Source organism: Phyllobates terribilis, unplaced genomic scaffold, assembly GCF_046119375.1.
Source record: "Phyllobates terribilis strain yellow unplaced genomic scaffold, ASM4611937v1 Scaffold_213__1_contigs__length_3403324, whole genome shotgun sequence".
Lineage (NCBI taxonomy): Eukaryota > Metazoa > Chordata > Amphibia > Anura > Dendrobatidae > Phyllobates > Phyllobates terribilis.
In genome coordinates, this window is record NW_027362973.1 from 1,443,644 (window position 1) to 1,467,109 (window position 23,466).

At 44.8% G+C, this 23,466-nt stretch overlaps 18 non-coding genes across 18 annotated transcripts; all 18 read right to left on the reverse strand.

Moving 5' to 3' along the window:
• Positions 1-906: 906 nt before the first annotated feature.
• On the reverse strand, positions 907-1,097 carry LOC141214023 (U2 spliceosomal RNA). Its single transcript, XR_012283354.1, has one exon. It is a non-coding gene; the product is annotated as a U2 spliceosomal RNA (small nuclear RNA).
• A 1,115-nt stretch (positions 1,098-2,212) lies between these two features.
• LOC141214024 (U2 spliceosomal RNA) lies at positions 2,213-2,403 on the reverse strand. The gene has a single exon (XR_012283355.1). It is a non-coding gene; the product is annotated as a U2 spliceosomal RNA (small nuclear RNA).
• A 1,112-nt stretch (positions 2,404-3,515) lies between these two features.
• LOC141214053 (U2 spliceosomal RNA) lies at positions 3,516-3,706 on the reverse strand. The gene has a single exon (XR_012283383.1). It is a non-coding gene; the product is annotated as a U2 spliceosomal RNA (small nuclear RNA).
• Positions 3,707-4,818: 1,112 nt separating this feature from the next.
• Positions 4,819-5,009, reverse strand: LOC141213808 (U2 spliceosomal RNA). The gene has a single exon (XR_012283145.1). It is a non-coding gene; the product is annotated as a U2 spliceosomal RNA (small nuclear RNA).
• A 1,115-nt stretch (positions 5,010-6,124) lies between these two features.
• On the reverse strand, positions 6,125-6,315 carry LOC141214025 (U2 spliceosomal RNA). The gene has a single exon (XR_012283356.1). It is a non-coding gene; the product is annotated as a U2 spliceosomal RNA (small nuclear RNA).
• A 1,115-nt stretch (positions 6,316-7,430) lies between these two features.
• LOC141214026 (U2 spliceosomal RNA) lies at positions 7,431-7,621 on the reverse strand. Its single transcript, XR_012283357.1, has one exon. It is a non-coding gene; the product is annotated as a U2 spliceosomal RNA (small nuclear RNA).
• Positions 7,622-8,736: 1,115 nt separating this feature from the next.
• On the reverse strand, positions 8,737-8,927 carry LOC141214027 (U2 spliceosomal RNA). Its single transcript, XR_012283358.1, has one exon. It is a non-coding gene; the product is annotated as a U2 spliceosomal RNA (small nuclear RNA).
• A 1,115-nt stretch (positions 8,928-10,042) lies between these two features.
• LOC141214028 (U2 spliceosomal RNA) lies at positions 10,043-10,233 on the reverse strand. Its single transcript, XR_012283359.1, has one exon. It is a non-coding gene; the product is annotated as a U2 spliceosomal RNA (small nuclear RNA).
• A 1,115-nt stretch (positions 10,234-11,348) lies between these two features.
• LOC141214030 (U2 spliceosomal RNA) lies at positions 11,349-11,539 on the reverse strand. Its single transcript, XR_012283361.1, has one exon. It is a non-coding gene; the product is annotated as a U2 spliceosomal RNA (small nuclear RNA).
• A 1,115-nt stretch (positions 11,540-12,654) lies between these two features.
• LOC141213809 (U2 spliceosomal RNA) lies at positions 12,655-12,845 on the reverse strand. Its single transcript, XR_012283146.1, has one exon. It is a non-coding gene; the product is annotated as a U2 spliceosomal RNA (small nuclear RNA).
• Positions 12,846-13,957: 1,112 nt separating this feature from the next.
• LOC141214015 (U2 spliceosomal RNA) lies at positions 13,958-14,148 on the reverse strand. Its single transcript, XR_012283346.1, has one exon. It is a non-coding gene; the product is annotated as a U2 spliceosomal RNA (small nuclear RNA).
• A 1,117-nt stretch (positions 14,149-15,265) lies between these two features.
• On the reverse strand, positions 15,266-15,456 carry LOC141213811 (U2 spliceosomal RNA). Its single transcript, XR_012283148.1, has one exon. It is a non-coding gene; the product is annotated as a U2 spliceosomal RNA (small nuclear RNA).
• Positions 15,457-16,571: 1,115 nt separating this feature from the next.
• On the reverse strand, positions 16,572-16,762 carry LOC141213812 (U2 spliceosomal RNA). The gene has a single exon (XR_012283149.1). It is a non-coding gene; the product is annotated as a U2 spliceosomal RNA (small nuclear RNA).
• Positions 16,763-17,877: 1,115 nt separating this feature from the next.
• On the reverse strand, positions 17,878-18,068 carry LOC141214047 (U2 spliceosomal RNA). Its single transcript, XR_012283378.1, has one exon. It is a non-coding gene; the product is annotated as a U2 spliceosomal RNA (small nuclear RNA).
• Positions 18,069-19,180: 1,112 nt separating this feature from the next.
• LOC141213833 (U2 spliceosomal RNA) lies at positions 19,181-19,371 on the reverse strand. Its single transcript, XR_012283169.1, has one exon. It is a non-coding gene; the product is annotated as a U2 spliceosomal RNA (small nuclear RNA).
• A 1,112-nt stretch (positions 19,372-20,483) lies between these two features.
• On the reverse strand, positions 20,484-20,674 carry LOC141213813 (U2 spliceosomal RNA). The gene has a single exon (XR_012283150.1). It is a non-coding gene; the product is annotated as a U2 spliceosomal RNA (small nuclear RNA).
• A 1,115-nt stretch (positions 20,675-21,789) lies between these two features.
• LOC141213814 (U2 spliceosomal RNA) lies at positions 21,790-21,980 on the reverse strand. Its single transcript, XR_012283151.1, has one exon. It is a non-coding gene; the product is annotated as a U2 spliceosomal RNA (small nuclear RNA).
• Positions 21,981-23,095: 1,115 nt separating this feature from the next.
• On the reverse strand, positions 23,096-23,286 carry LOC141214016 (U2 spliceosomal RNA). Its single transcript, XR_012283347.1, has one exon. It is a non-coding gene; the product is annotated as a U2 spliceosomal RNA (small nuclear RNA).
• Between the last annotated feature and the right edge of the window lie 180 nt (positions 23,287-23,466).

The following is a 23,466-nucleotide window of genomic DNA, read 5'->3' on the forward strand; positions in this document are numbered from 1 at the left end:
TGTTCCCACCCGCCTCAACACCGTTGGAAGGGAGGAGAACCAATTAAGGCGGGGGGTGGGGTGGAACGAGCAGCTGTCTACCCTTAGCAGGAGGGCTCCTGATTACATACCTCTCCTGCTGCTGCTGCTGCTGGCTGTCCAGCAGCAGACTGAAGGTGGCTGCTGCTGTGCACAGGTATATAAAGGCTCAGAGCCTATTATGACACGCGCAGCCAGCGTTCCATTGCCACATTCCATCTACTGCAGGCAGGATACCTGGCTGGCTGAATGTCGCTGAGAAGCTCACAGAGACCGCCATAAGCAACAGTTTAACAGAATGCCACAGACTAATCAACCAAACTTTTTGGGTTGGGTTCTCTTTTATAGTCTGCAGGCATTAAATGAAAGAAGTCAGTGTTCCAGCAGAAGGAGACAACGTTTCAGAAAAGGCATTGTAGCAAACCAAAAAAGAAATTTTAAGCGCAGCAGAGTAACCAGCGCACATACCTGTTAGCTCAGGTGAGTTTAAAAGGCTGCTGTTGATAACAAGGGCATTTGCTAAATAGATGGTGTGTGTGCAACAATATACTGAAAGGTCAATTATATTGTGCAGCTTATCTCACCACCTGTAGTTATTTAGGTGAAAGCTCCAAAATGCTTGCCTAATATGTCTGTTTATCCAAAAGGAAGTAAAAAGGGAGAGCTAGAAAGATAGCATTGCATCACATTACATGGCAATGCAATGCACAGTTGCTGAAGTTGAACCAAAATGAGCTTGTAATCTGGCTTCTGCAACTTTGAACATGAAAAATCCAATGAGGAGAAGAAAAGCAAAGCCAAAGAGTCCATCCCAAAATCCGACAAACAAGCAAAATGAACAAAAAACATTGAATTCAATTCTTTCTGATTTTAGAAACTGCATTAAAGAAGGGGTGCACCGGTCCTGGAGATACTGCAATACCAGGTAAATGCGTGGAGTGGACAGAGCAAGCTCTTTTTCCATCTCCCTGTTCTAAAAATCCATTTAATATATGGTCCCCAGATAGGGGACGTATCAGATATTAAACTGATAAGAACAGATACTACACTTGATCTTAGCCAAAAGGCCGAGAAGCGATAACCAGAATTGGTTTCAAACTACGGAGCCACCCAAGGATCCTGAAAAGTCCATTTGTGGAGATGAGCTCCTGGACTCCCGTTAAGAAGACATGTTGTCAACCTCTAGATCCCTTACATGCCTGCACTTTTCGGCTTGCTGCTGCTGCAATCCACGCGTTTTAGATCTGCATAACTCCACCTCTTTAAACACAGCACCTTCACCCCCTGCTGTTCCCACCCGCCTCAACACCATTGGAAGGGAGGAGAACCAATTAAGGCGGGGGGTGGGGTGGAACGAGCAGCTGTCTACCCTTAGCAGGAGGGCTCCTGATTACATACCTCTCCTGCTGCTGCTGCTGCTGGCTGTCCAGCAGCAGACTGAAGGTGGCTGCTGCTGTGCACAGGTATATAAAGGCTCAGAGCCTATTATGACACGCGCAGCCAGCGTTCCATTGCCACATTCCATCTACTGCAGGCAGGATACCTGGCTGGCTGAATGTCGCTGAGAAGCTCACAGAGACCGCCATAAGCAACAGTTTAACAGAATGCCACAGACTAATCAACCAAACTTTTTGGGTTGGGTTCTCTTTTATAGTCTGCAGGCATTAAATGAAAGAAGTCAGTGTTCCAGCAGAAGGAGACAACGTTTCAGAAAAGGCATTGTAGCAAACCAAAAAAGAAATTTTAAGCGCAGCAGAGTAACCAGCGCACATACCTGTTAGCTCAGGTGAGTTTAAAAGGCTGCTGTTGATAACAAGGGCATTTGCTAAATAGATGGTGTGTGTGCAACAATATACTGAAAGGTCAATTATATTGTGCAGCTTATCTCACCACCTGTAGTTATTTAGGTGAAAGCTCCAAAATGCTTGCCTAATATGTCTGTTTATCCAAAAGGAAGTAAAAAGGGAGAGCTAGAAAGATAGCATTGCATCACATTACATGGCAATGCAATGCACAGTTGCTGAAGTTGAACCAAAATGAGCTTGTAATCTGGCTTCTGCAACTTTGAACATGAAAAATCCAATGAGGAGAAGAAAAGCAAAGCCAAAGAGTCCATCCCAAAATCCGACAAACAAGCAAAATGAACAAAAAACATTGAATTCAATTCTTTCTGATTTTAGAAACTGCATTAAAGAAGGGGTGCACCGGTCCTGGAGATACTGCAATACCAGGTAAATGCGTGGAGTGGACAGAGCAAGCTCTTTTTCCATCTCCCTGTTCTAAAAATCCATTTAATATATGGTCCCCAGATAGGGGACGTATCAGATATTAAACTGATAAGAACAGATACTACACTTGATCTTAGCCAAAAGGCCGAGAAGCGATAACCAGAATTGGTTTCAAACTACGGAGCCACCCAAGGATCCTGAAAAGTCCATTTGTGGAGATGAGCTCCTGGACTCCCGTTAAGAAGACATGTTGTCAACCTCTAGATCCCTTACATGCCTGCACTTTTCGGCTTGCTGCTGCTGCAATCCACGCGTTTTAGATCTGCATAACTCCACCTCTTTAAACACAGCACCTTCACCCCCTGCTGTTCCCACCCGCCTCAACACCATTGGAAGGGAGGAGAACCAATTAAGGCGGGGGGTGGGGTGGAACGAGCAGCTGTCTACCCTTAGCAGGAGGGCTCCTGATTACATACCTCTCCTGCTGCTGCTGCTGGCTGTCCAGCAGCAGACTGAAGGTGGCTGCTGCTGTGCACAGGTATATAAAGGCTCAGAGCCTATTATGACACGCGCAGCCAGCGTTCCATTGCCACATTCCATCTACTGCAGGCAGGATACCTGGCTGGCTGAATGTCGCTGAGAAGCTCACAGAGACCGCCATAAGCAACAGTTTAACAGAATGCCACAGACTAATCAACCAAACTTTTTGGGTTGGGTTCTCTTTTATAGTCTGCAGGAATTAAATGAAAGAAGTCAGTGTTCCAGCAGAAGGAGACAACGTTTCAGAAAAGGCATTGTAGCAAACCAAAAAAGAAATTTTAAGCGCAGCAGAGTAACCAGCGCACATACCTGTTAGCTCAGGTGAGTTTAAAAGGCTGCTGTTGATAACAAGGGCATTTGCTAAATAGATGGTGTGTGTGCAACAATATACTGAAAGGTCAATTATATTGTGCAGCTTATCTCACCACCTGTAGTTATTTAGGTGAAAGCTCCAAAATGCTTGCCTAATATGTCTGTTTATCCAAAAGGAAGTAAAAAGGGAGAGCTAGAAAGATAGCATTGCATCACATTACATGGCAATGCAATGCACAGTTGCTGAAGTTGAACCAAAATGAGCTTGTAATCTGGCTTCTGCAACTTTGAACATGAAAAATCCAATGAGGAGAAGAAAAGCAAAGCCAAAGAGTCCATCCCAAAATCCGACAAACAAGCAAAATGAACAAAAAACATTGAATTCAATTCTTTCTGATTTTAGAAACTGCATTAAAGAAGGGGTGCACCGGTCCTGGAGATACTGCAATACCAGGTAAATGCGTGAAGTGGACAGAGCAAGCTCTTTTTCCATCTCCCTGTTCTAAAAATCCATTTAATATATGGTCCCCAGATAGGGGACGTATCAGATATTAAACTGATAAGAACAGATACTACACTTGATCTTAGCCAAAAGGCCGAGAAGCGATAACCAGAATTGGTTTCAAACTACGGAGCCACCCAAGGATCCTGAAAAGTCCATTTGTGGAGATGAGCTCCTGGACTCCCGTTAAGAAGACATGTTGTCAACCTCTAGATCCCTTACATGCCTGCACTTTTCGGCTTGCTGCTGCTGCAATCCACGCGTTTTAGATCTGCATAACTCCACCTCTTTAAACACAGCACCTTCACCCCCTGCTGTTCCCACCCGCCTCAACACCGTTGGAAGGGAGGAGAACCAATTAAGGCGGGGGGTGGGGTGGAACGAGCAGCTGTCTAACCTTAGCAGGAGGGCTCCTGATTACATACCTCTCCTGCTGCTGCTGCTGGCTGTCCAGCAGCAGACTGAAGGTGGCTGCTGCTGTGCACAGGTATATAAAGGCTCAGAGCCTATTATGACACGCGCAGCCAGCGTTCCATTGCCACATTCCATCTACTGCAGGCAGGATACCTGGCTGGCTGAATGTCGCTGAGAAGCTCACAGAGACCGCCATAAGCAACAGTTTAACAGAATGCCACAGACTAATCAACCAAACTTTTTGGGTTGGGTTCTCTTTTATAGTCTGCAGGCATTAAATGAAAGAAGTCAGTGTTCCAGCAGAAGGAGACAACGTTTCAGAAAAGGCATTGTAGCAAACCAAAAAAGAAATTTTAAGCGCAGCAGAGTAACCAGCGCACATACCTGTTAGCTCAGGTGAGTTTAAAAGGCTGCTGTTGATAACAAGGGCATTTGCTAAATAGATGGTGTGTGTGCAACAATATACTGAAAGGTCAATTATATTGTGCAGCTTATCTCACCACCTGTAGTTATTTAGGTGAAAGCTCCAAAATGCTTGCCTAATATGTCTGTTTATCCAAAAGGAAGTAAAAAGGGAGAGCTAGAAAGATAGCATTGCATCACATTACATGGCAATGCAATGCACAGTTGCTGAAGTTGAACCAAAATGAGCTTGTAATCTGGCTTCTGCAACTTTGAACATGAAAAATCCAATGAGGAGAAGAAAAGCAAAGCCAAAGAGTCCATCCCAAAATCCGACAAACAAGCAAAATGAACAAAAAACATTGAATTCAATTCTTTCTGATTTTAGAAACTGCATTAAAGAAGGGGTGCACCGGTCCTGGAGATACTGCAATACCAGGTCAATGCGTGGAGTGGACAGAGCAAGCTCTTTTTCCATCTCCCTGTTCTAAAAATCCATTTAATATATGGTCCCCAGATAGGGGACGTATCAGATATTAAACTGATAAGAACAGATACTACACTTGATCTTAGCCAAAAGGCCGAGAAGCGATAACCAGAATTGGTTTCAAACTACAGAGCCACCCAAGGATCCTGAAAAGTCCATTTGTGGAGATGAGCTCCTGGACTCCCGTTAAGAAGACATGTTGTCAACCTCTAGATCCCTTACATGCCTGCACTTTTCGGCTTGCTGCTGCTGCAATCCACGCGTTTTAGATCTGCATAACTCCACCTCTTTAAACACAGCACCTTCACCCCCTGCTGTTCCCACCCGCCTCAACACCGTTGGAAGGGAGGAGAACCAATTAAGGCGGGGGGTGGGGTGGAACGAGCAGCTGTCTACCCTTAGCAGGAGGGCTCCTGATTACATACCTCTCCTGCTGCTGCTGCTGCTGGCTGTCCAGCAGCAGACTGAAGGTGGCTGCTGCTGTGCACAGGTATATAAAGGCTCAGAGCCTATTATGACACGCGCAGCCAGCGTTCCATTGCCACATTCCATCTACTGCAGGCAGGATACCTGGCTGGCTGAATGTCGCTGAGAAGCTCACAGAGACCGCCATAAGCAACAGTTTAACAGAATGCCACAGACTAATCAACCAAACTTTTTGGGTTGGGTTCTCTTTTATAGTCTGCAGGCATTAAATGAAAGAAGTCAGTGTTCCAGCAGAAGGAGACAACGTTTCAGAAAAGGCATTGTAGCAAACCAAAAAAGAAATTTTAAGCGCAGCAGAGTAACCAGCGCACATACCTGTTAGCTCAGGTGAGTTTAAAAGGCTGCTGTTGATAACAAGGGCATTTGCTAAATAGATGGTGTGTGTGCAACAATATACTGAAAGGTCAATTATATTGTGCAGCTTATCTCACCACCTGTAGTTATTTAGGTGAAAGCTCCAAAATGCTTGCCTAATATGTCTGTTTATCCAAAAGGAAGTAAAAAGGGAGAGCTAGAAAGATAGCATTGCATCACATTACATGGCAATGCAATGCACAGTTGCTGAAGTTGAACCAAAATGAGCTTGTAATCTGGCTTCTGCAACTTTGAACATGAAAAATCCAATGAGGAGAAGAAAAGCAAAGCCAAAGAGTCCATCCCAAAATCCGACAAACAAGCAAAATGAACAAAAAACATTGAATTCAATTCTTTCTGATTTTAGAAACTGCATTAAAGAAGGGGTGCACCGGTCCTGGAGATACTGCAATACCAGGTAAATGCGTGGAGTGGACAGAGCAAGCTCTTTTTCCATCTCCCTGTTCTAAAAATCCATTTAATATATGGTCCCCAGATAGGGGACGTATCAGATATTAAACTGATAAGAACAGATACTACACTTGATCTTAGCCAAAAGGCCGAGAAGCGATAACCAGAATTGGTTTCAAACTACGGAGCCACCCAAGGATCCTGAAAAGTCCATTTGTGGAGATGAGCTCCTGGACTCCCGTTAAGAAGACATGTTGTCAACCTCTAGATCCCTTACATGCCTGCACTTTTCGGCTTGCTGCTGCTGCAATCCACGCGTTTTAGATCTGCATAACTCCACCTCTTTAAACACAGCACCTTCACCCCCTGCTGTTCCCACCCGCCTCAACACCGTTGGAAGGGAGGAGAACCAATTAAGGCGGGGGGTGGGGTGGAACGAGCAGCTGTCTACCCTTAGCAGGAGGGCTCCTGATTACATACCTCTCCTGCTGCTGCTGCTGCTGGCTGTCCAGCAGCAGACTGAAGGTGGCTGCTGCTGTGCACAGGTATATAAAGGCTCAGAGCCTATTATGACACGCGCAGCCAGCGTTCCATTGCCACATTCCATCTACTGCAGGCAGGATACCTGGCTGGCTGAATGTCGCTGAGAAGCTCACAGAGACCGCCATAAGCAACAGTTTAACAGAATGCCACAGACTAATCAACCAAACTTTTTGGGTTGGGTTCTCTTTTATAGTCTGCAGGCATTAAATGAAAGAAGTCAGTGTTCCAGCAGAAGGAGACAACGTTTCAGAAAAGGCATTGTAGCAAACCAAAAAAGAAATTTTAAGCGCAGCAGAGTAACCAGCGCACATACCTGTTAGCTCAGGTGAGTTTAAAAGGCTGCTGTTGATAACAAGGGCATTTGCTAAATAGATGGTGTGTGTGCAACAATATACTGAAAGGTCAATTATATTGTGCAGCTTATCTCACCACCTGTAGTTATTTAGGTGAAAGCTCCAAAATGCTTGCCTAATATGTCTGTTTATCCAAAAGGAAGTAAAAAGGGAGAGCTAGAAAGATAGCATTGCATCACATTACATGGCAATGCAATGCACAGTTGCTGAAGTTGAACCAAAATGAGCTTGTAATCTGGCTTCTGCAACTTTGAACATGAAAAATCCAATGAGGAGAAGAAAAGCAAAGCCAAAGAGTCCATCCCAAAATCCGACAAACAAGCAAAATGAACAAAAAACATTGAATTCAATTCTTTCTGATTTTAGAAACTGCATTAAAGAAGGGGTGCACCGGTCCTGGAGATACTGCAATACCAGGTAAATGCGTGGAGTGGACAGAGCAAGCTCTTTTTCCATCTCCCTGTTCTAAAAATCCATTTAATATATGGTCCCCAGATAGGGGACGTATCAGATATTAAACTGATAAGAACAGATACTACACTTGATCTTAGCCAAAAGGCCGAGAAGCGATAACCAGAATTGGTTTCAAACTACGGAGCCACCCAAGGATCCTGAAAAGTCCATTTGTGGAGATGAGCTCCTGGACTCCCGTTAAGAAGACATGTTGTCAACCTCTAGATCCCTTACATGCCTGCACTTTTCGGCTTGCTGCTGCTGCAATCCACGCGTTTTAGATCTGCATAACTCCACCTCTTTAAACACAGCACCTTCACCCCCTGCTGTTCCCACCCGCCTCAACACCATTGGAAGGGAGGAGAACCAATTAAGGCGGGGGGTGGGGTGGAACGAGCAGCTGTCTACCCTTAGCAGGAGGGCTCCTGATTACATACCTCTCCTGCTGCTGCTGCTGCTGGCTGTCCAGCAGCAGACTGAAGGTGGCTGCTGCTGTGCACAGGTATATAAAGGCTCAGAGCCTATTATGACACGCGCAGCCAGCGTTCCATTGCCACATTCCATCTACTGCAGGCAGGATACCTGGCTGGCTGAATGTCGCTGAGAAGCTCACAGAGACCGCCATAAGCAACAGTTTAACAGAATGCCACAGACTAATCAACCAAACTTTTTGGGTTGGGTTCTCTTTTATAGTCTGCAGGAATTAAATGAAAGAAGTCAGTGTTCCAGCAGAAGGAGACAACGTTTCAGAAAAGGCATTGTAGCAAACCAAAAAAGAAATTTTAAGCGCAGCAGAGTAACCAGCGCACATACCTGTTAGCTCAGGTGAGTTTAAAAGGCTGCTGTTGATAACAAGGGCATTTGCTAAATAGATGGTGTGTGTGCAACAATATACTGAAAGGTCAATTATATTGTGCAGCTTATCTCACCACCTGTAGTTATTTAGGTGAAAGCTCCAAAATGCTTGCCTAATATGTCTGTTTATCCAAAAGGAAGTAAAAAGGGAGAGCTAGAAAGATAGCATTGCATCACATTACATGGCAATGCAATGCACAGTTGCTGAAGTTGAACCAAAATGAGCTTGTAATCTGGCTTCTGCAACTTTGAACATGAAAAATCCAATGAGGAGAAGAAAAGCAAAGCCAAAGAGTCCATCCCAAAATCCGACAAACAAGCAAAATGAACAAAAAACATTGAATTCAATTCTTTCTGATTTTAGAAACTGCATTAAAGAAGGGGTGCACCGGTCCTGGAGATACTGCAATACCAGGTAAATGCGTGGAGTGGACAGAGCAAGCTCTTTTTCCATCTCCCTGTTCTAAAAATCCATTTAATATATGGTCCCCAGATAGGGGACGTATCAGATATTAAACTGATAAGAACAGATACTACACTTGATCTTAGCCAAAAGGCCGAGAAGCGATAACCAGAATTGGTTTCAAACTACGGAGCCACCCAAGGATCCTGAAAAGTCCATTTGTGGAGATGAGCTCCTGGACTCCCGTTAAGAAGACATGTTGTCAACCTCTAGATCCCTTACATGCCTGCACTTTTCGGCTTGCTGCTGCTGCAATCCACGCGTTTTAGATCTGCATAACTCCACCTCTTTAAACACAGCACCTTCACCCCCTGCTGTTCCCACCCGCCTCAACACCGTTGGAAGGGAGGAGAACCAATTAAGGCGGGGGGTGGGGTGGAACGAGCAGCTGTCTACCCTTAGCAGGAGGGCTCCTGATTACATACCTCTCCTGCTGCTGCTGCTGCTGGCTGTCCAGCAGCAGACTGAAGGTGGCTGCTGCTGTGCACAGGTATATAAAGGCTCAGAGCCTATTATGACACGCGCAGCCAGCGTTCCATTGCCACATTCCATCTACTGCAGGCAGGATACCTGGCTGGCTGAATGTCGCTGAGAAGCTCACAGAGACCGCCATAAGCAACAGTTTAACAGAATGCCACAGACTAATCAACCAAACTTTTTGGGTTGGGTTCTCTTTTATAGTCTGCAGGCATTAAATGAAAGAAGTCAGTGTTCCAGCAGAAGGAGACAACGTTTCAGAAAAGGCATTGTAGCAAACCAAAAAAGAAATTTTAAGCGCAGCAGAGTAACCAGCGCACATACCTGTTAGCTCAGGTGAGTTTAAAAGGCTGCTGTTGATAACAAGGGCATTTGCTAAATAGATGGTGTGTGTGCAACAATATACTGAAAGGTCAATTATATTGTGCAGCTTATCTCACCACCTGTAGTTATTTAGGTGAAAGCTCCAAAATGCTTGCCTAATATGTCTGTTTATCCAAAAGGAAGTAAAAAGGGAGAGCTAGAAAGATAGCATTGCATCACATTACATGGCAATGCAATGCACAGTTGCTGAAGTTGAACCAAAATGAGCTTGTAATCTGGCTTCTGCAACTTTGAACATGAAAAATCCAATGAGGAGAAGAAAAGCAAAGCCAAAGAGTCCATCCCAAAATCCGACAAACAAGCAAAATGAACAAAAAACATTGAATTCAATTCTTTCTGATTTTAGAAACTGCATTAAAGAAGGGGTGCACCGGTCCTGGAGATACTGCAATACCAGGTAAATGCGTGGAGTGGACAGAGCAAGCTCTTTTTCCATCTCCCTGTTCTAAAAATCCATTTAATATATGGTCCCCAGATAGGGGACGTATCAGATATTAAACTGATAAGAACAGATACTACACTTGATCTTAGCCAAAAGGCCGAGAAGCGATAACCAGAATTGGTTTCAAACTACGGAGCCACCCAAGGATCCTGAAAAGTCCATTTGTGGAGATGAGCTCCTGGACTCCCGTTAAGAAGACATGTTGTCAACCTCTAGATCCCTTACATGCCTGCACTTTTCGGCTTGCTGCTGCTGCAATCCACGCGTTTTAGATCTGCATAACTCCACCTCTTTAAACACAGCACCTTCACCCCCTGCTGTTCCCACCCGCCTCAACACCATTGGAAGGGAGGAGAACCAATTAAGGCGGGGGGTGGGGTGGAACGAGCAGCTGTCTACCCTTAGCAGGAGGGCTCCTGATTACATACCTCTCCTGCTGCTGCTGCTGCTGGCTGTCCAGCAGCAGACTGAAGGTGGCTGCTGCTGTGCACAGGTATATAAAGGCTCAGAGCCTATTATGACACGCGCAGCCAGCGTTCCATTGCCACATTCCATCTACTGCAGGCAGGATACCTGGCTGGCTGAATGTCGCTGAGAAGCTCACAGAGACCGCCATAAGCAACAGTTTAACAGAATGCCACAGACTAATCAACCAAACTTTTTGGGTTGGGTTCTCTTTTATAGTCTGCAGGAATTAAATGAAAGAAGTCAGTGTTCCAGCAGAAGGAGACAACGTTTCAGAAAAGGCATTGTAGCAAACCAAAAAAGAAATTTTAAGCGCAGCAGAGTAACCAGCGCACATACCTGTTAGCTCAGGTGAGTTTAAAAGGCTGCTGTTGATAACAAGGGCATTTGCTAAATAGATGGTGTGTGTGCAACAATATACTGAAAGGTCAATTATATTGTGCAGCTTATCTCACCACCTGTAGTTATTTAGGTGAAAGCTCCAAAATGCTTGCCTAATATGTCTGTTTATCCAAAAGGAAGTAAAAAGGGAGAGCTAGAAAGATAGCATTGCATCACATTACATGGCAATGCAATGCACAGTTGCTGAAGTTGAACCAAAATGAGCTTGTAATCTGGCTTCTGCAACTTTGAACATGAAAAATCCAATGAGGAGAAGAAAAGCAAAGCCAAAGAGTCCATCCCAAAATCCGACAAACAAGCAAAATGAACAAAAAACATTGAATTCAATTCTTTCTGATTTTAGAAACTGCATTAAAGAAGGGGTGCACCGGTCCTGGAGATACTGCAATACCAGGTAAATGCGTGGAGTGGACAGAGCAAGCTCTTTTTCCATCTCCCTGTTCTAAAAATCCATTTAATATATGGTCCCCAGATAGGGGACGTATCAGATATTAAACTGATAAGAACAGATACTACACTTGATCTTAGCCAAAAGGCCGAGAAGCGATAACCAGAATTGGTTTCAAACTACGGAGCCACCCAAGGATCCTGAAAAGTCCATTTGTGGAGATGAGCTCCTGGACTCCCGTTAAGAAGACATGTTGTCAACCTCTAGATCCCTTACATGCCTGCACTTTTCGGCTTGCTGCTGCTGCAATCCACGCGTTTTAGATCTGCATAACTCCACCTCTTTAAACACAGCACCTTCACCCCCTGCTGTTCCCACCCGCCTCAACACCGTTGGAAGGGAGGAGAACCAATTAAGGCGGGGGGTGGGGTGGAACGAGCAGCTGTCTAACCTTAGCAGGAGGGCTCCTGATTACATACCTCTCCTGCTGCTGCTGCTGCTGGCTGTCCAGCAGCAGACTGAAGGTGGCTGCTGCTGTGCACAGGTATATAAAGGCTCAGAGCCTATTATGACACGCGCAGCCAGCGTTCCATTGCCACATTCCATCTACTGCAGGCAGGATACCTGGCTGGCTGAATGTCGCTGAGAAGCTCACAGAGACCGCCATAAGCAACAGTTTAACAGAATGCCACAGACTAATCAACCAAACTTTTTGGGTTGGGTTCTCTTTTATAGTCTGCAGGCATTAAATGAAAGAAGTCAATGTTCCAGCAGAAGGAGACAACGTTTCAGAAAAGGCATTGTAGCAAACCAAAAAAGAAATTTTAAGCGCAGCAGAGTAACCAGCGCACATACCTGTTAGCTCAGGTGAGTTTAAAAGGCTGCTGTTGATAACAAGGGCATTTGCTAAATAGATGGTGTGTGTGCAACAATATACTGAAAGGTCAATTATATTGTGCAGCTTATCTCACCACCTGTAGTTATTTAGGTGAAAGCTCCAAAATGCTTGCCTAATATGTCTGTTTATCCAAAAGGAAGTAAAAAGGGAGAGCTAGAAAGATAGCATTGCATCACATTACATGGCAATGCAATGCACAGTTGCTGAAGTTGAACCAAAATGAGCTTGTAATCTGGCTTCTGCAACTTTGAACATGAAAAATCCAATGAGGAGAAGAAAAGCAAAGCCAAAGAGTCCATCCCAAAATCCGACAAACAAGCAAAATGAACAAAAAACATTGAATTCAATTCTTTCTGATTTTAGAAACTGCATTAAAGAAGGGGTGCACCGGTCCTGGAGATACTGCAATACCAGGTCAATGCGTGGAGTGGACAGAGCAAGCTCTTTTTCCATCTCCCTGTTCTAAAAATCCATTTAATATATGGTCCCCAGATAGGGGACGTATCAGATATTAAACTGATAAGAACAGATACTACACTTGATCTTAGCCAAAAGGCCGAGAAGCGATAACCAGAATTGGTTTCAAACTACGGAGCCACCCAAGGATCCTGAAAAGTCCATTTGTGGAGATGAGCTCCTGGACTCCCGTTAAGAAGACATGTTGTCAACCTCTAGATCCCTTACATGCCTGCACTTTTCGGCTTGCTGCTGCTGCAATCCACGCGTTTTAGATCTGCATAACTCCACCTCTTTAAACACAGCACCTTCATCCCCTGCTGTTCCCACCCGCCTCAACACCGTTGGAAGGGAGGAGAACCAATTAAGGCGGGGGGTGGGGTGGAACGAGCAGCTGTCTACCCTTAGCAGGAGGGCTCCTGATTACATACCTCTCCTGCTGCTGCTGCTGGCTGTCCAGCAGCAGACTGAAGGTGGCTGCTGCTGTGCACAGGTATATAAAGGCTCAGAGCCTATTATGACACGCGCAGCCAGCGTTCCATTGCCACATTCCATCTACTGCAGGCAGGATACCTGGCTGGCTGAATGTCGCTGAGAAGCTCACAGAGACCGCCATAAGCAACAGTTTAACAGAATGCCACAGACTAATCAACCAAACTTTTTGGGTTGGGTTCTCTTTTATAGTCTGCAGGCATTAAATGAAAGAAGTCAGTGTTCCAGCAGAAGGAGACAACGTTTCAGAAAAGGCATTGTAGCAAACCAAAAAAGAAATTTTAAGCGCAGCAGAGTAACCAGCGCACATACCTGTTAGCTCAGGTGAGTTTAAAAGGCTGCTGTTGATAACAAGGGCATTTGCTAAATAGATGGTGTGTGTGCAACAATATACTGAAAGGTCAATTATATTGTGCAGCTTATCTCACCACCTGTAGTTATTTAGGTGAAAGCTCCAAAATGCTTGCCTAATATGTCTGTTTATCCAAAAGGAAGTAAAAAGGGAGAGCTAGAAAGATAGCATTGCTTCACATTACATGGCAATGCAATGCACAGTTGCTGAAGTTGAACCAAAATGAGCTTGTAATCTGGCTTCTGCAACTTTGAACATGAAAAATCCAATGAGGAGAAGAAAAGCAAAGCCAAAGAGTCCATCCCAAAATCCGACAAACAAGCAAAATGAACAAAAAACATTGAATTCAATTCTTTCTGATTTTAGAAACTGCATTAAAGAAGGGGTGCACCGGTCCTGGAGATACTGCAATACCAGGTCAATGCGTGGAGTGGACAGAGCAAGCTCTTTTTCCATCTCCCTGTTCTAATAATCCATTTAATATATGGTCCCCAGATAGGGGACGTATCAGATATTAAACTGATAAGAACAGATACTACACTTGATCTTAGCCAAAAGGCCGAGAAGCGATAACCAGAATTGGTTTCAAACTACGGAGCCACCCAAGGATCCTGAAAAGTCCATTTGTGGAGATGAGCTCCTGGACTCCCGTTAAGAAGACATGTTGTCAACCTCTAGATCCCTTACATGCCTGCACTTTTCGGCTTGCTGCTGCTGCAATCCACGCGTTTTAGATCTGCATAACTCCACCTCTTTAAACACAGCACCTTCACCCCCTGCTGTTCCCACCCGCCTCAACACCGTTGGAAGGGAGGAGAACCAATTAAGGCGGGGGGTGGGGTGGAACGAGCAGCTGTCTACCCTTAGCAGGAGGGCTCCTGATTACATACCTCTCCTGCTGCTGCTGCTGCTGCTGGCTGTCCAGCAGCAGACTGAAGGTGGCTGCTGCTGTGCACAGGTATATAAAGGCTCAGAGCCTATTATGACACGCGCAGCCAGCGTTCCATTGCCACATTCCATCTACTGCAGGCAGGATACCTGGCTGGCTGAATGTCGCTGAGAAGCTCACAGAGACCGCCATAAGCAACAGTTTAACAGAATGCCACAGACTAATCAACCAAACTTTTTGGGTTGGGTTCTCTTTTATAGTCTGCAGGCATTAAATGAAAGAAGTCAGTGTTCCAGCAGAAGGAGACAACGTTTCAGAAAAGGCATTGTAGCAAACCAAAAAAGAAATTTTAAGCGCAGCAGAGTAACCAGCGCACATACCTGTTAGCTCAGGTGAGTTTAAAAGGCTGCTGTTGATAACAAGGGCATTTGCTAAATAGATGGTGTGTGTGCAACAATATACTGAAAGGTCAATTATATTGTGCAGCTTATCTCACCACCTGTAGTTATTTAGGTGAAAGCTCCAAAATGCTTGCCTAATATGTCTGTTTATCCAAAAGGAAGTAAAAAGGGAGAGCTAGAAAGATAGCATTGCATCACATTACATGGCAATGCAATGCACAGTTGCTGAAGTTGAACCAAAATGAGCTTGTAATCTGGCTTCTGCAACTTTGAACATGAAAAATCCAATGAGGAGAAGAAAAGCAAAGCCAAAGAGTCCATCAAAAATCCGACAAACAAGCAAAATGAACAAAAAACATTGAATTCAATTCTTTCTGATTTTAGAAACTGCATTAAAGAAGGGGTGCACCGGTCCTGGAGATACTGCAATACCAGGTCAATGCGTGGAGTGGACAGAGCAAGCTCTTTTTCCATCTCCCTGTTCTAAAAATCCATTTAATATATGGTCCCCAGATAGGGGACGTATCAGATATTAAACTGATAAGAACAGATACTACACTTGATCTTAGCCAAAAGGCCGAGAAGCGATAACCAGAATTGGTTTCAAACTACAGAGCCACCCAAGGATCCTGAAAAGTCCATTTGTGGAGATGAGCTCCTGGACTCCCGTTAAGAAGACATGTTGTCAACCTCTAGATCCCTTACATGCCTGCACTTTTCGGCTTGCTGCTGCTGCAATCCACGCGTTTTAGATCTGCATAACTCCACCTCTTTAAACACAGCACCTTCACCCCCTGCTGTTCCCACCCGCCTCAACACCGTTGGAAGGGAGGAGAACCAATTAAGGCGGGGGGTGGGGTGGAACGAGCAGCTGTCTACCCTTAGCAGGAGGGCTCCTGATTACATACCTCTCCTGCTGCTGCTGCTGCTGGCTGTCCAGCAGCAGACTGAAGGTGGCTGCTGCTGTGCACAGGTATATAAAGGCTCAGAGCCTATTATGACACGCGCAGCCAGCGTTCCATTGCCACATTCCATCTACTGCAGGCAGGATACCTGGCTGGCTGAATGTCGCTGAGAAGCTCACAGAGACCGCCATAAGCAACAGTTTAACAGAATGCCACAGACTAATCAACCAAACTTTTTGGGTTGGGTTCTCTTTTATAGTCTGCAGGCATTAAATGAAAGAAGTCAGTGTTCCAGCAGAAGGAGACAACGTTTCAGAAAAGGCATTGTAGCAAACCCAAAAAGAAATTTTAAGCGCAGCAGAGTAACCAGCGCACATACCTGTTAGCTCAGGTGAGTTTAAAAGGCTGCTGTTGATAACAAGGGCATTTGCTAAATAGATGGTGTGTGTGCAACAATATACTGAAAGGTCAATTATATTGTGCAGCTTATCTCACCACCTGTAGTTATTTAGGTGAAAGCTCCAAAATGCTTGCCTAATATGTCTGTTTATCCAAAAGGAAGTAAAAAGGGAGAGCTAGAAAGATAGCATTGCATCACATTACATGGCAATGCAATGCACAGTTGCTGAAGTTGAACCAAAATGAGCTTGTAATCTGGCTTCTGCAACTTTGAACATGAAAAATCCAATGAGGAGAAGAAAAGCAAAGCCAAAGAGTCCATCCCAAAATCCGACAAACAAGCAAAATGAACAAAAAACATTGAATTCAATTCTTTCTGATTTTAGAAACTGCATTAAAGAAGGGGTGCACCGGTCCTGGAGATACTGCAATACCAGGTCAATGCGTGGAGTGGACAGAGCAAGCTCTTTTTCCATCTCCCTGTTCTAAAAATCCATTTAATATATGGTCCCCAGATAGGGGACGTATCAGATATTAAACTGATAAGAACAGATACTACACTTGATCTTAGCCAAAAGGCCGAGAAGCGATAACCAGAATTGGTTTCAAACTACGGAGCCACCCAAGGATCCTGAAAAGTCCATTTGTGGAGATGAGCTCCTGGACTCCCGTTAAGAAGACATGTTGTCAACCTCTAGATCCCTTACATGCCTGCACTTTTCGGCTTGCTGCTGCTGCAATCCACGCGTTTTAGATCTGCATAACTCCACCTCTTTAAACACAGCACCTTCACCCCCTGCTGTTCCCACCCGCCTCAACACCGTTGGAAGGGAGGAGAACCAATTAAGGCGGGGGGTGGGGTGGAACGAGCAGCTGTCTAACCTTAGCAGGAGGGCTCCTGATTACATACCTCTCCTGCTGCTGCTGCTGCTGGCTGTCCAGCAGCAGACAGAAGGTGGCTGCTGCTGTGCACAGGTATATAAAGGCTCAGAGCCTATTATGACACGCGCAGCCAGCGTTCCATTGCCACATTCCATCTACTGCAGGCAGGATACCTGGCTGGCTGAATGTCGCTGAGAAGCTCACAGAGACGGCCATAAGCAACAGTTTAACAGAATGCCACAGACTAATCAACCAAACTTTTTGGGTTGGGTTCTCTTTTATAGTCTGCAGGCATTAAATGAAAGAAGTCAGTGTTCCAGCAGAAGGAGACAACGTTTCAGAAAAGGCATTGTAGCAAACCAAAAAAGAAATTTTAAGCGCAGCAGAGTAACCAGCGCACATACCTGTTAGCTCAGGTGAGTTTAAAAGGCTGCTGTTGATAACAAGGGCATTTGCTAAATAGATGGTGTGTGTGCAACAATATACTGAAAGGTCAATTATATTGTGCAGCTTATCTCACCACCTGTAGTTATTTAGGTGAAAGCTCCAAAATGCTTGCCTAATATGTCTGTTTATCCAAAAGGAAGTAAAAAGGGAGAGCTAGAAAGATAGCATTGCATCACATTACATGGCAATGCAATGCACAGTTGCTGAAGTTGAACCAAAATGAGCTTGTAATCTGGCTTCTGCAACTTTGAACATGAAAAATCCAATGAGGAGAAGAAAAGCAAAGCCAAAGAGTCCATCCCAAAATCCGACAAACAAGCAAAATGAACAAAAAACATTGAATTCAATTCTTTCTGATTTTAGAAACTGCATTAAAGAAGGGGTGCACCGGTCCTGGAGATACTGCAATACCAGGTAAATGCGTGGAGTGGACAGAGCAAGCTCTTTTTCCATCTCCCTGTTCTAAAAATCCATCTAATATATGGTCCCCAGATAGGGGACGTATCAGATATTAAACTGATAAGAACAGATACTACACTTGATCTTAGCCAAAAGGCCGAGAAGCGATAACCAGAATTGGTTTCAAAATACGGAGCCACCCAAGGATCCTGAAAAGTCCATTTGTGGAGATGAGCTCCTGGACTCCCGTTAAGAAGACATGTTGTCAACCTCTAGATCCCTTACATGCCTGCACTTTTCGGCTTGCTGCTGCTGCAATCCACGCGTTTTAGATCTGCATAACTCCACCTCTTTAAACACAGCACCTTCACCCCCTGCTGTTCCCACCCGCCTCAACACCGTTGGAAGGGAGGAGAACCAATTAAGGCGGGGGGTGGGGTGGAACGAGCAGCTGTCTACCCTTAGCAGGAGGGCTCCTGATTACATACCTCTCCTGCTGCTGCTGCTGGCTGTCCAGCAGCAGACTGAAGGTGGCTGCTGCTGTGCACAGGTATATAAAGGCTCAGAGCCTATTATGACACGCGCAGCCAGCGTTCCATTGCCACATTCCATCTACTGCAGGCAGGATACCTGGCTGGCTGAATGTCGCTGAGAAGCTCACAGAGACCGCCATAAGCAACAGTTTAACAGAATGCCACAGACTAATCAACCAAACTTTTTGGGTTGGGTTCTCTTTTATAGTCTGCAGGCATTAAATGAAAGAAGTCAGTGTTCCAGCAGAAGGAGACAACGTTTCAGAAAAGGCATTGTAGCAAACCAAAAAAGAAATTTTAAGCGCAGCAGAGTAACCAGCGCACATACCTGTTAGCTCAGGTGAGTTTAAAAGGCTGCTGTTGATAACAAGGGCATTTGCTAAATAGATGGTGTGTGTGCAACAATATACTGAAAGGTCAATTATATTGTGCAGCTTATCTCACCACCTGTAGTTATTTAGGTGAAAGCTCCAAAATGCTTGCCTAATATGTCTGTTTATCCAAAAGGAAGTAAAAAGGGAGAGCTAGAAAGATAGCATTGCTTCACATTACATGGCAATGCAATGCACAGTTGCTGAAGTTGAACCAAAATGAGCTTGTAATCTGGCTTCTGCAACTTTGAACATGAAAAATCCAATGAGGAGAAGAAAAGCAAAGCCAAAGAGTCCATCCCAAAATCCGACAAACAAGCAAAATGAACAAAAAACATTGAATTCAATTCTTTCTGATTTTAGAAACTGCATTAAAGAAAGGGTGCACCGGTCCTGGAGATACTGCAATACCAGGTCAATGCGTGGAGTGGACAGAGCAAGCTCTTTTTCCATCTCCCTGTTCTAAAAATCCATTTAATATATGGTCCCCAGATAGGGGACGTATCAGATATTAAACTGATAAGAACAGATACTACACTTGATCTTAGCCAAAAGGCCGAGAAGCGATAACCAGAATTGGTTTCAAACTACGGAGCCACCCAAGGATCCTGAAAAGTCCATTTGTGGAGATGAGCTCCTGGACTCCCGTTAAGAAGACATGTTGTCAACCTCTAGATCCCTTACATGCCTGCACTTTTCGGCTTGCTGCTGCTGCAATCCACGCGTTTTAGATCTGCATAACTCCACCTCTTTAAACACAGCACCTTCACCCCCTGCTGTTCCCACCCGCCTCAACACCGTTGGAAGGGAGGAGAACCAATTAAGGCGGGGGGTGGGGTGGAACGAGCAGCTGTCTAACCTTAGCAGGAGGGCTCCTGATTACATACCTCTCCTGCTGCTGCTGCTGGCTGTCCAGCAGCAGACTGAAGGTGGCTGCTGCTGTGCACAGGTATATAAAGGCTCAGAGCCTATTATGACACGCGCAGCCAGCGTTCCATTGCCACATTCCATCTACTGCAGGCAGGATACCTGGCTGGCTGAATGTCGCTGAGAAGCTCACAGAGACCGCCATAAGCAACAGTTTAACAGAATGCCACAGACTAATCAACCAAACTTTTTGGGTTGGGTTCTCTTTTATAGTCTGCAGGCATTAAATGAAAGAAGTCAGTGTTCCAGCAGAAGGAGACAACGTTTCAGAAAAGGCATTGTAGCAAACCAAAAAAGAAATTTTAAGCGCAGCAGAGTAACCAGCGCACATACCTGTTAGCTCAGGTGAGTTTAAAAGGCTGCTGTTGATAACAAGGGCATTTGCTAAATAGATGGTGTGTGTGCAACAATATACTGAAAGGTCAATTATATTGTGCAGCTTATCTCACCACCTGTAGTTATTTAGGTGAAAGCTCCAAAATGCTTGCCTAATATGTCTGTTTATCCAAAAGGAAGTAAAAAGGGAGAGCTAGAAAGATAGCATTGCATCACATTACATGGCAATGCAATGCACAGTTGCTGACGTTGAACCAAAATGAGCTTGTAATCTGGCTTCTGCAACTTTGAACATGAAAAATCCAATGAGGAGAAGAAAAGCAAAGCCAAAGAGTCCATCCCAAAATCCGACAAACAAGCAAAATGAACAAAAAACATTGAATTCAATTCTTTCTGATTTTAGAAACTGCATTAAAGAAGGGGTGCACCGGTCCTGGAGATACTGCAATACCAGGTCAATGCGTGGAGTGGACAGAGCAAGCTCTTTTTCCATCTCCCTGTTCTAAAAATCCATTTAATATATGGTCCCCAGATAGGGGACGTATCAGATATTAAACTGATAAGAACAGATACTACACTTGATCTTAGCCAAAAGGCCGAGAAGCGATAACCAGAATTGGTTTCAAACTACGGAGCCACCCAAGGATCCTGAAAAGTCCATTTGTGGAGATGAGCTCCTGGACTCCCGTTAAGAAGACATGTTGTCAACCTCTAGATCCCTTACATGCCTGCACTTTTCGGCTTGCTGCTGCTGCAATCCACGCGTTTTAGATCTGCATAACTCCACCTCTTTAAACACAGCACCTTCACCCCCTGCTGTTCCCACCCGCCTCAACACCGTTGGAAGGGAGGAGAACCAATTAAGGCGGGGGGTGGGGTGGAACGAGCAGCTGTCTACCCTTAGCAGGAGGGCTCCTGATTACATACCTCTCCTGCTGCTGCTGCTGCTGGCTGTCCAGCAGCAGACTGAAGGTGGCTGCTGCTGTGCACAGGTATATAAAGGCTCAGAGCCTATTATGACACGCGCAGCCAGCGTTCCATTGCCACATTCCATCTACTGCAGGCAGGATACCTGGCTGGCTGAATGTCGCTGAGAAGCTCACAGAGACCGCCATAAGCAACAGTTTAACAGAATGCCACAGACTAATCAACCAAACTTTTTGGGTTGGGTTCTCTTTTATAGTCTGCAGGCATTAAATGAAAGAAGTCAGTGTTCCAGCAGAAGGAGACAACGTTTCAGAAAAGGCATTGTAGCAAACCAAAAAAGAAATTTTAAGCGCAGCAGAGTAACCAGCACACATACCTGTTAGCTCAGGTGAGTTTAAAAGGCTGCTGTTGATAACAAGGGCATTTGCTAAATAGATGGTGTGTGTGCAACAATATACTGAAAGGTCAATTATATTGTGCAGCTTATCTCAACACCTGTAGTTATTTAGGTGAAAGCTCCAAAATGCTTGCCTAATATGTCTGTTTATCCAAAAGGAAGTAAAAAGGGAGAGCTAGAAAGATAGCATTGCATCACATTACATGGCAATGCAATGCACAGTTGCTGAAGTTGAACCAAAATGAGCTTGTAATCTGGCTTCTGCAACTTTGAACATGAAAAATCCAATGAGGAGAAGAAAAGCAAAGCCAAAGAGTCCATCCCAAAATCCGACAAACAAGCAAAATGAACAAAAAACATTGAATTCAATTCTTTCTGATTTTAGAAACTGCATTAAAGAAGGGGTGCACCGGTCCTGGAGATACTGCAATACCAGGTCAATGCGTGGAGTGGACAGAGCAAGCTCTTTTTCCATCTCCCTGTTCTAAAAATCCATTTAATATATGGTCCCCAGATAGGGGACGTATCAGATATTAAACTGATAAGAACAGATACTACACTTGATCTTAGCCAAAAGGCCGAGAAGCGATAACCAGAATTGGTTTCAAACTACGGAGCCACCCAAGGATCCTGAAAAGTCCATTTGTGGAGATGAGCTCCTGGACTCCCGTTAAGAAGACATGTTGTCAACCTCTAGATCCCTTACATGCCTGCACTTTTCGGCTTGCTGCTGCTGCAATCCACGCGTTTTAGATCTGCATAACTCCACCTCTTTAAACACAGCACCTTCACCCCCTGCTGTTCCCACCCGCCTCAACACCGTTGGAAGGGAGGAGAACCAATTAAGGCGGGGGGTGGGGTGGAACGAGCAGCTGTCTACCCTTAGCAGGAGGGCTCCTGATTACATACCTCTCCTGCTGCTGCTGCTGCTGGCTGTCCAGCAGCAGACTGAAGGTGGCTGCTGCTGTGCACAGGTATATAAAGGCTCAGAGCCTATTATGACACGCGCAGCCAGCGTTCCATTGCCACATTCCATCTACTGCAGGCAGGATACCTGGCTGGCTGAATGTCGCTGAGAAGCTCACAGAGACCGCCATAAGCAACAGTTTAACAGAATGCCACAGACTAATCAACCAAACTTTTTGGGTTGGGTTCTCTTTTATAGTCTGCAGGCATTAAATGAAAGAAGTCAGTGTTCCAGCAGAGGGAGACAACGTTTCAGAAAAGGCATTGTAGCAAACCAAAAAAGAAATTTTAAGCGCAGCAGAGTAACCAGCGCACATACCTGTTAGCTCAGGTGAGTTTAAAAGGCTGCTGTTGATAACAAGGGCATTTGCTAAATAGATGGTGTGTGTGCAACAATATACTGAAAGGTCAATTATATTGTGCAGCTTATCTCACCACCTGTAGTTATTTAGGTGAAAGCTCCAAAATGCTTGCCTAATATGTCTGTTTATCCAAAAGGAAGTAAAAAGGGAGAGCTAGAAAGATAGCATTGCATCACATTACATGGCAATGCAATGCACAGTTGCTGAAGTTGAACCAAAATGAGCTTGTAATCTGGCTTCTGCAACTTTGAACATGAAAAATCCAATGAGGAGAAGAAAAGCAAAGCCAAAGAGTCCATCCCAAAATCCGACAAACAAGCAAAATGAACAAAAAACATTGAATTCAATTCTTTCTGATTTTAGAAACTGCATTAAAGAAGGGGTGCACCGGTCCTGGAGATACTGCAATACCAGGTCAATGCGTGGAGTGGACAGAGCAAGCTCTTTTTCCATCTCCCTGTTCTAATAATCCATTTAATATATGGTCCCCAGATAGGGGACGTATCAGATATTAAACTGATAAGAACAGATACTACACTTGATCTTAGCCAAAAGGCCGAGAAGCGATAACCAGAATTGGTTTCAAACTACAGAGCCACCCAAGGATCCTGAAAAGTCCATTTGTGGAGATGAGCTCCTGGACTCCCGTTAAGAAGACATGTTGTCAACCTCTAGATCCCTTACATGCCTGCACTTTTCGGCTTGCTGCTGCTGCAATCCACGCGTTTTAGATCTGCATAACTCCACC